Genomic DNA, 10,553 nt, shown 5'->3' with positions numbered 1-10,553 from the left:
GATCATCAGGGCATCTAAATAAGAAGAAATAATACTATATACAACAGAAGCTAGAACACAAAATGACAGGAAACAAATACCATATTTCAATAATAATACTGAATGTCAAAGGTCTTAACTCTCCAATCAAAAGACACAGACTGGCAATGTGGATTAAAAAATCTAATCCAAATATATGCTGTTTGCAAGAAACTCACTTTACAGCAAAACATCCACAGACTGAAAGTGAAAGGATGGAAAAAGATATATCATGCCAATGGGGACCATAAAAGGGCAGGAGTAGCAACACTGATATCCAACAAAACAGACTTTAAGCTAAAACACATCAGAAGAGACAAAGAAGGGCACTTTTATTAAAAGGAAAAATCCAGGGCTCCTGGGCCCCCAACCCTGGGCAGGTGGGCAGGCACTGGCAGGGCACCCCTAGGCGACCCCCCTCTCCTCCACCTGGAAGGACCCCGTGGTCCTGGCCCCTGGGCTCCCGACCCTGGGCTGGTGGGCAGGTGCTGGCAGGGCGCCCCTAGGTGATCCACTTCTCCACCTGGAAGGACCCCGTGGTCTGGGCCCCTGACACTGGGCGGGTGGGCAGGTGCTGGCGGGGCGCCCCTCGGCGAACCCCTCTCCACCCGGAAGGGCCCCGTGGTCCGGGCCCCTGGGCAGGTGGGCAGGCGCTGGTGGGGCACCCCTAGGCAAACCCCTCTCCACCCGGAAGGACCCTGTAAGAAAGGAAAAGAAAAAAGGAAAATATCGGAGAGGGGTCAAGGAGGTGGCGGATGTCAGGATACTGGAGATGCAGACAAAACTTACCCAAATGAACTGGAATTATTGGAAAAATTCCCTGCTAAGGAGGACTGCTTCTCTACACTGTTAAGAATCTTGGACGTCACCTGTAAGGAGAGAGACTTTAGCGGAGACCAAGGAGAAAGGCGGTGCTGAAAGCGGTCTCCATGTTGGCGGTGGAGATTTGTATTCAGGAGAAGCAGAAATTGGAGCCTACCAACCTTATTTATTTTTTTTTTTTTTAGAGAAATTACACCAAAGGTTGAATGCTACCGTCGCGCATGCTTAGGAAGACTGGACAACATTCAGAATGGAAAAAGAGCTTGGGAAAGATTTGAAATGGTGGAGGCAGTGGCAATGGCAGTGGCCAGTACTCAGGGGAGGCAGAGATCTGATACATTACACCTGGAACCTTTGAAGTAATGACCCCAGAGGCAGAATACTACCACCACCACGCACCCTCGAGAATGTGTGACAGATAGTTGGGCAAAGAGGGTGCTTGGATTAGAGCCTGCTGAAGGGTGAAGCTGGTGACGGACACAGCAAAGCTGGGATCAGAGCATGCTGTGAGGCAAGGCCGGTGCTGGGGCCTCCGAGGCCGGGACCAGAGCCTGCTGAGGGGTTAGGCCACTGCCGGGGCCAACGGCCGGCATCGGAGCCTTCCGTGAGGCAAGGCCATTATTGAGGCCTCCGAGGCTGGGATCAGAGCCTGCCAAGGGATTAGGCTGGTGCTGGGGCCAGCGAGGCCAGGGTCGAAGCCTGCCATGAGGCAAGGCCGGTTCTGGAGCCTCCAAAGCTGGGATCAGAGCCTGCCAAGGGGTTAGGCCAGTGCTGGGGCCAACGGCCGGCATTGGAGCCTTTCGTGAGGCAAGGCCATTATTGAGGCCTCCGAGGCCGGGATCGGAGCCTGCTGAGGGGTTAGGCCGGTGCTGGGGCCAGCGAGGCCGGGATTGGAGCCTGCTGCGAGGCAAGACCAATGCTGGGGCCTCCGAGGCCGGGATCAGAGCCTGCTGAGGGGTTAAGCTGATGCCAGGGCCACTGGCCGGCATCGGAGCCTTCTGTGAGGCAAGGCTGCTTCTGAGGCCGGGATCGGAGCCTGCTGAGGGGTTAGGCCGATGCCGGGGCCATTGGCTAACATCGGAGCCTGCCGTGAGGAAGGCCGGTGCCGGGGCCTCCAAGGCTGGGATTGGAGCCAGCTGAGGGATTAGGCCAGTGTCGGGGCCAGCGAGGCCAGAACCAGGGTCTTCCGTGAGGCAAGGCCACTGCTTGAGCCAGTGAGGTCTGGATCAGTCCACAGGGTAGCCAGACCACAGCTGGGGCCGTCAAGAGTGGGATCGGTATTTGCAACACAGCATGCACAGAGAAATATTGCAGAAAATTAAAACCAGATGCTTCCCCTAATCAATAACTAGGAGGAAATGGGCAACAGGAAGTGGTCGAGCTATAGAAAAGGCCCTATAGTGAAGCAATTAAGGTGACCAATCAGAGGGTATGGAATAGGGGAGGATGTAGCCTTTTTTAAAAGCAGGAGGTAAAGCTGGGCGTGGTGGTGCACGCTTGTAATCCCCACGCTTGGGAGGCTGAGACAGGAGGATCACATGGGTTCGAAGCCAGCCTCAGCTACCTAATTAGTGAGGCTCTCAGCAACTTAGTGAGACCCTGTTTCCAAATAAAATATATATAAAAAAAAGGTCTGGGAGTATAGCCTGGAGGTAGAAAGCCTCTGAGTTCCACCCCCAGTACCACACAAAAAAAAAAAAAAAAAAAGAAAAGGAAAAAAAAAAGGAGGTACATAAACACATGTATCAAAGTTAATCACCAAACAAGCATGGGATCGAGGGAGGGGGAGAGAATGGGATGGGGACTGGATGAGGGCTAATTGGATGATGTGTGCTTGTATATCCTCTCAAGTCTTATATTCCAATGTAATGTATGATTACAATGCACCAATAAAAATAAATTAAAAAAAGGAACAATCCACCAAGAAGATATAATGATAGCAAATGCTTATGCCCCAAATGTGGGTGCAGCCACAATTGTAAAACAAACCCTCTTGGACATCAGATCTCAAATAGACCCAAATACAATAATAGTGGGAGACTTCAATACAGCCCTCACACCACTGGATAGACCTTCAAGGAAAAAGATGAGTAAAGACTCTTCAGAACTAATGAAAACTATAAACCAAATGGATTTAATAGACATATACAGAATATTTCAGCCAGGAACAACAGAATACACATTCTTCTCAGCAGTCCTTGGCACCTTCTCCAAAATAGATCACATTCTGGGACACAAAGCAAGCACCAAAAAGATGTAATATAATTCAAAAGATGTACTATAATTTCCTGCATCTTTTTAGACCATGATGGAATGAAAGTAGAAATAACAGGAAACCCAAAAGACACTATTTAAATACAAAGCTGGCGTGGTGGCACATGCTTGTAATCCCCGCGCTTAGAAGACAGAGACAGGAGGATTGTGCAGGTTCGAGGCCAGCTGCGCTGGCTTAAGAGACCCTGTTTCAAAAATATAAAATAGGTCTGGGAGTATAGCTTGGAGGTAGAAGGGCTTCAAGGAACCCCAGTACCACCAAAAATGCATACATACATACATACATACATACATACACACACAGATTGAATGATACACTATTGAGTGATAAGTGGGTAAGATCAGAAATTAGGGGAGAAATAAATAAATTTCTGGAATTAAATGAAAATAGAGAAATAACTTACCAAAATCTATGGGGCACTTTGAAGGCAGTGCTGAGAGGAAAGTTCATAGCATTGAATGCCTACATAAGAAGAACATAAAGTTACCAAGCAAACAACCTAATGACACAACTCAAGGACCTAGAAAGACTGCAACAGTCTAACTCCAAAGCCAGCAGAAGGCAGGAAACTATTAAAATCAGAGCAAAAATTAATGAAATAGAGAACAAAAAAATTTTCAAAGAATCAACAAAATAAAAAAGCTGGTTCTTTGAGAAGATTGATAGGATTGACAAAGCCCTGGACAACCTAATGAAAAGGAAGAGAGAATCAACTCAAATGATTAAAATCAGAAATGAAAAAGGAGACATCACAGACAGAGGGAAAATTCAAAGGATTATCAAACTATTTTGAGAATTTATACTCCAACAGACTGGAAAACATGGAAGAAATCAATAGATTTCTAAGCACATATAACCTACCTAAACTGAACCAAGAGAACATAGCAAGCCTTAACCAACCAATAGCAAACAAAGAAACAGAGACAGTAATCAAAATTCTTCAATCAACGAAAAGCCCAGGTCCTGATGTGTTTCCAGCTGAGTTCTACAAAACTTTCTGTGAAGAACTAATACCAATACTTCACAACTTGTTCCGGGAAATTGAAAGAGATGGAATTATCCCTAATTCCTTCTATGAGGCCACTATCGCATTAATCCCCAAACCAAATAAAGATACTTCAAGAAAGGAAAATTACAGACCAATATCCTTAATGAACATAGATGTAAAGATTCTAAACAAAATACTAGCTAAACGCATTCAAAACCATATCAAGAGAATTGTACACCATGACCAAGTTGTTTTCATCCCAGAAAAGCAAGGCTGGTTCAACATACGTAAATCAATGCATGTTATTCACCACATAAATAGAACTAAGAACAAAAACCACATGATCATATCAATAGATGCTGAAAAAGCATTCGACAAAATCTAACACCCATTTATGTTAAAAACATTGCATAAAATTGGAATAGAAGGAATATATTTCAACATCATTAAGGCTATATACAGTAAGTCCAAAGCCAATATCAAAATAATATTGAATGGAGGAAAAACTGCAAGAATTCCCTTTAAAATCAGGAACAAGACAAGGATGCTCACTATCACCACTCCTTTTCAATATAGTCCTTGAGACTCTTGCCACAGCAGTAAGACAAAAGAAGGAAATAAAAGGAATTCAATAGGAAGAGAGGAATTAAAACTATCCTTATTTGCAGATGATATGATTCTTTATCTAGAAGATCCAATGAACTCAACCAGAAGACTTCTGGAGCTGATTAACCAATTCAGCAAAGTTGCAGGATACAAAATCAACCTAAAGAAATCAGTTGCTTTTCTTTATGCCAACAATGAATCCAAAATGAAAGAAATAAAGAAAACTATCCCATTTACTATAGCCTCTAAAGCAATAAAATACCTAGGAATAAACCTAACCAAAAAATGTAAAAGACCTCTACAGAGAAAACTACAAAACATTAAAGAAAGAAATTGAAGAAGACCTTGGAAGATGAAAAGATCTTCCTTGCTCATGGATAGGCAGAATAAATTTAATCAAAATGGCCATTTTGCCAAAAGTGATCTATAGATTCAATGCAATTTCCATTAAAATCCCAACAACATTTCTCATAGACCTGGAAAAATCAGTTATGAATTTTGTATGAAGAAAGAAAAGACCCTGCCGGGCATGGTGGTGCACACTTGTAATCCCCGTGCTTGGGAGGCTGAGACAGGAGGATCACACGGGTTCGAAGCCAACCTCAGTTACTTAGGCTTTCGGCAACTTAGTGAGACCCTGTTTCCAATTAAAATATTAAAAAGGTCTGGGAGTGTAGCCCGGAGGTAGAAAGTCTCTGGGTTTCACCCCCAGTACCACAAAAAAGAAAGAAAAAGAAAGAAAGAAAGAAAGGAAGGAAGGAAAGACCCAGATTAGCCAAAGCAATTCTTAGCAACAAGAACCAGGCAGGAGGCATCACAATCCCGGACTTCAAATTATACTATAGATGAGCTGGGCGTGGTGGTGCATGCTTGTAATCCCCATGCTTGGGAGGCTGAGACAGGAAGATTGCACAGGTTCGAACCCAGCCTCAGCTACTTAGTGAGGCTCTCAGCAACTTAGTGAGACCCTGTTTCCACATAAAAATATAAAATAGGTCTGGGAGTATAGCCTAGAGGTAGAAGACCTCTGGGTTCCACCCCAATTTTTTTTTTTTTTGGTACCACCAAAAAAAAAAAATTATACTATAGAGCAATAGTAGTAACAACAGCATGGTATTGGCACAGCAATAGGCAGACTGACCAGTGGAACAGAATAGAAGATACAGAAATAAACCCACACATCTATAGTCAGTTGATCTTTGACAAAGGGGCCAAACTCATACGCTGGAAAAAAGACAGCCTTTTCAACAAATGGTGCTGGGAGAACTGGCTGTCCATTTGTAGAAAGTTGGATCTGAATCCTTACTTCTTACCATGCACAGAATCAACTCGAGATGGATCAAACACTTAGAAATTAGACCAGAGACTGTGAAGTTATTAAAGAAAGCCATAGGATCAACATTCCAACATATAGGCACAGGAGTAACTTTCTCAATAAGACTTCCAAAGTGCAGGAAATTAAAGCAAGAATTAATAAGTGGGAAGCCGGGCGTGGTGGCGCACACTTGTAATCCCAGCATTCGGGAGGCTGAGACCTGGAGGATCGCGGTTCGCGGACAGCCTCAGCTACTTAGTGAGGCCCTCTGCAACTCAGTGAGACCCGGTTTCAAAATAAAGAATAAAAAATAGGGCAGGGGGTGTAGCCCGGAGGTCAAATGCCCCTGGGTTCCATCCCCAGACCCGCAAAAAAAAAAAAAAAAAAATTAATAAGTGGGATCTCATCAAACTGAAAAGTTTCTTCTCATCAAAAGAAACCATCAAGAACCTAAAGAGGAAGCCTACAGAATGGGAGAAGATCTTTACCAGCCACCACTCTGATACGGGGCTAATATCCAGAATATACAAAGAGCTCAAAAGACTCTATACTAGCAAAACAAACAACCCAATCAAGAAATGGGCAACTGAACTGAATAGACACTTCACAAAAGAGATACAAATGGCCAATAGATACATGAAAAGATGTTCAACATCACTAGCCATCAGGGAGATGCAAATCAAAACTGCTGAGATTCTATCTAACCCCAATCAGAGTAGCAAGCATAAAGAACTCAACAAATGCTGGCGAGGATGTGGGGGTGGAACCCAGGGTCATTCGACCTCCAAGCTACCCCCCTTGCCCTATTTTTTTTATTCTTTATTTTGAAACCAGGTCTCACTGAGTTGCAGAGGGCCTAAGTAGCTGATGCTGACCATGAACCTGTGATTCTCCTGTTTCAGACTCCCAAATACTGGGATTACAAAGTGTGTGCCACCACGACCAGCTGTCTTGATTTCTTTTCTTTACTCTTTTCTTCTTTCTTCTACTACTACTACTACTACTACTACTACTTCTCCTTCTCCCTCTCCCTCCTCCTCCTCCTCCTCCTCCTCCTCCTTCTTCTTCTTCTCCTTCTCCTTCTCCTTCTCCTTCTCCTTCTCCTTCTCCTTCTCCTTCTCCTTCTCCTTCTCCTTCTCCTTCTCCTTCTCCTTCTCCTTCTTCTTCTTCTTCTTCTTCTTCTTCTTCTTCTTCTTCTTGGCATTGGGAATGGACTCCCAGGGGCAATCTATCTTTGAGCTATACCCCAGCCCTGTTTTATTTTATTTTGAAACCTAGTCTCACTAGGTTGATTAAAGTCTATTTGCTGAGGCTGTCCTTGAGCCCCCATCCTCCTGTCTCAGGCTCCTAAGTATTGGAATTATAGACAACAGACATTGCACCACTATGCCTGGTTCTCTTGTTAGCATTCTAAGTTTCAGTTGTTGAACACCCAGAAGGTCAGTTTCAGCATTCTGAAAAGCTCTTTTAGGTGACAGCTATTATCTCAAAATCCTGTGTTTTGTACTTCTGTTACATGTCAACAAACAACAGTTACCCAGTTTTATAAGAATAATACAAAACAAGCTGGGTGTGGTGGCGCACGCTTGTAATCCCAGCATTTGGGAGGCTGAGACCGGAGGATCTCAGCCCCAGCTACTTAGTGAGGCTCTCTGCAACTTAGTGAGACCCTGATTCAAAATAAAGAATTAAAAATAGGGGAGGGGGTTTAGCTTGGAAGTTGAATGCCCCTGGGTTCCATCCCCAGACCTGCAAAAAAAAAATTATAATGCAAAACAGAATTATCAGTAATAAGACAGATCTCATTTGTATCATTACATAAAGAATATGTTCATATAGAAGGCCCCTGGGTTCTAAGTACTACAAAAAAAAATAATAATAACCAGCCTTTGTTCCAGGCTCTGACACAGAAAACTTAAAGCCTTTGGCATTCCTTGTGCTATAGGAGTGTCTTGTCTATCCCCCTGCCCCTCCATCTCATGGTATCGGGGGTTATACTCCCAGCCGTAGGTTTTGTTTTTGTTTCTGTTTTTTGTTTTGTTTTGTTTTTGAAACAGGGCCTTGCTAAGTTGCTGAGACTGGCCTCAAACCTGGGATCCTTTTGTCTCAGGCTCTCAAGTACTGGAATTACTAGGTGTGCATCACCACAACTAGTGAAACAAATTTAAAGGACTAGAGATGTAGTTCAGTGGTAGCATGCTTGCCTAGTATGCACAAGGCTCTGTATTGGATCTCCAGTGCTGCATAAATAAATAACTAATGTTTTTTTCTATTAGTATGGTGACTTATCCTTCATTACTGTGTTTGGTATTTAAGACTGAGTTTTGGTACTAGTTTCTTTTTTGTTGTTGTTGTTTTAGAAAATGAAAAAGATTTTTAATATGAATCAAGTTACATACTGTTAAACGAGCACTAAAAAAGCTCAGTTGTAATCACTTCTAACACCACCAGCTGGACTGCATAGGCACTAGTTGAAGCTCCTCCCCACGCTCTGTTAATAGCCATCATAATATAGCAGTACAATTATTTCATGTCACATTTAAGGAGTACAAGGAACAAGATTCAAAAAGTACAATTGCAAATCCTTAAACCTTCTACACATACTGCCAAGACATACTGCACATGCTGGGATGGGAGGACTGAAAATTTACATATATATATATATATAATTTATATATAAATTTTCATATATGTATATATATGTATATATATGACTGAAATTTTTCATATATATATTTCATATATATTCATATATATACACATACAAATATATTTGTGTGTGTGTGTGTGTGTGTGTGTGGTCCTGGGGATTGAACCCAGGGGCTTTCTACCTCCAAACTACACCCCCAGTCCTACTTTTTATTCATTTTGAAACAGGGTCTCACCAAGTTGCAGAGGGCCTCACATGTTGCTAAGACTGGCTGCAAACCTGGAAACCTGTCTCAGCCTCCCAAATACTGAGATTACAAGTGTGCACCACCACGTCCAGCTTCTAAACCTGTTTATTGCACCCAGAGTACTGGCTGAAATTTACTTTCTCTCTCTGAGGCCAAATGGGACTTTTTGGTTATAGTTTTCTTCTTTTTTATTTATTGGTACATTATGATTTTATCAAATGGGAGTGTTTTGACACATATAGTCATAGTATTGTGATTATACTCTAAAATACTATAATCAAAGTATTATAAAATGCAATTGAACCGGAAAGAAACTTTCCATCATTGTAAGTCATAAGCATAACTTTACAAGAATACTAGCAGCTCTTACCTGGTCTCCTAAATGTTTACATCTGAGACTGGCCAGACCTACCACATTCAGAGCAAAGGCAAATGTTATTTTAACACATTTATAAGGAGTACACACACACACACACACACACACACACACACACACACACATATGTTTTGTCAATTTGAACTTCACCTACTGCAGTCAGACAATAGCTTAAGAGGCCAGTTCCCACTAACTTAAGACTGCCTTGATGACCAGTTTTGAGTACAATGGAGGCAGGGGAGAGGCCAGGATGTGGAGGGACAGTCAGGGGATGTGTCATCTGTGATGCTGTACTATATTATTTGAGGGGCTAAGAAAAATGTATTGTCAGAAACACAGTAGCTTATCCTTAGAAAAGACAATCCACCCAGGCTGTGCTTTTGACAGTGTACAAATGTAATAATGCCTCTGGGGGCTCAGAGGAACAGAGAACATCAACCAACAAGGACTCCCAAGCTGAGCAGTCCGCCAATGCCATCCCCATTACTGTTTGCACCCAGACGGTGGCTACAAAAGGCTTTTGCTTATTTATTTCCACTAGACAAATGTGATTTGATGGGACAGAATCAGTGTCAGGCTCCACATGGGAAAGTGTCAGAAAAGACTGAAGGAAGAGCAGCAGGTCCATGAAGATGCTTGTGTCGTCTGACTCCAGAGCGCCACCATGTGGCCCACAGTTTTTCCCTCTGAGGGAATTGCTGTAGAAGTGGCCCAGTTTCACTTGGCTGAGAGAACCTGGAAACAAAGTGCCCCCTACTGATGGACTGAGAGCGGGCTTTGTAGTGGTTAGGTCCACAGCTCCCGAGATTGCCTCCCCAGACATCTTGGGCGTGAAGCAGAGTTGCATCAGATAAACGTGATTTGGGTAAGAGGTGGCTTTCAGGATAAGGCAATGGCTCTTCTTTCCCTGCCAGTCTTTTCCCCCACCCCAAAGTCTGCATAAATACTGCCCTCTTTTCCTATTAGTGCCCTCTTACCAGGGAGGGGGACGTGAGGTTTCTATAACTCTGTGTACAAGTGTATCAGGAAAGTCCTGTACTAATATGAGGGATATACACCTCAGGACTCCCCAGAAAACTGGCAAGCTTTAAATCAGATTAGCAACCAGCTACAGGTGGGTTTTGTTCATTTTAACCTTCATTTTGAGGTCTCATTATGCATTTTCACCCATAACTTAGAAATTTAAACTGGAAAAAAGTCAAAAGAATCCTGTGCCTGATAGAGGTAGGTATCTCTTAGATTTATATTTCATATGA

Source organism: Muscardinus avellanarius (assembly GCF_963383645.1).
Source record: "Muscardinus avellanarius genome assembly, chromosome: 18".
Classification (NCBI taxonomy): Eukaryota; Metazoa; Chordata; class Mammalia; order Rodentia; family Gliridae; genus Muscardinus; species Muscardinus avellanarius.
Note: the sequence above shows the minus strand (reverse complement) of the source record.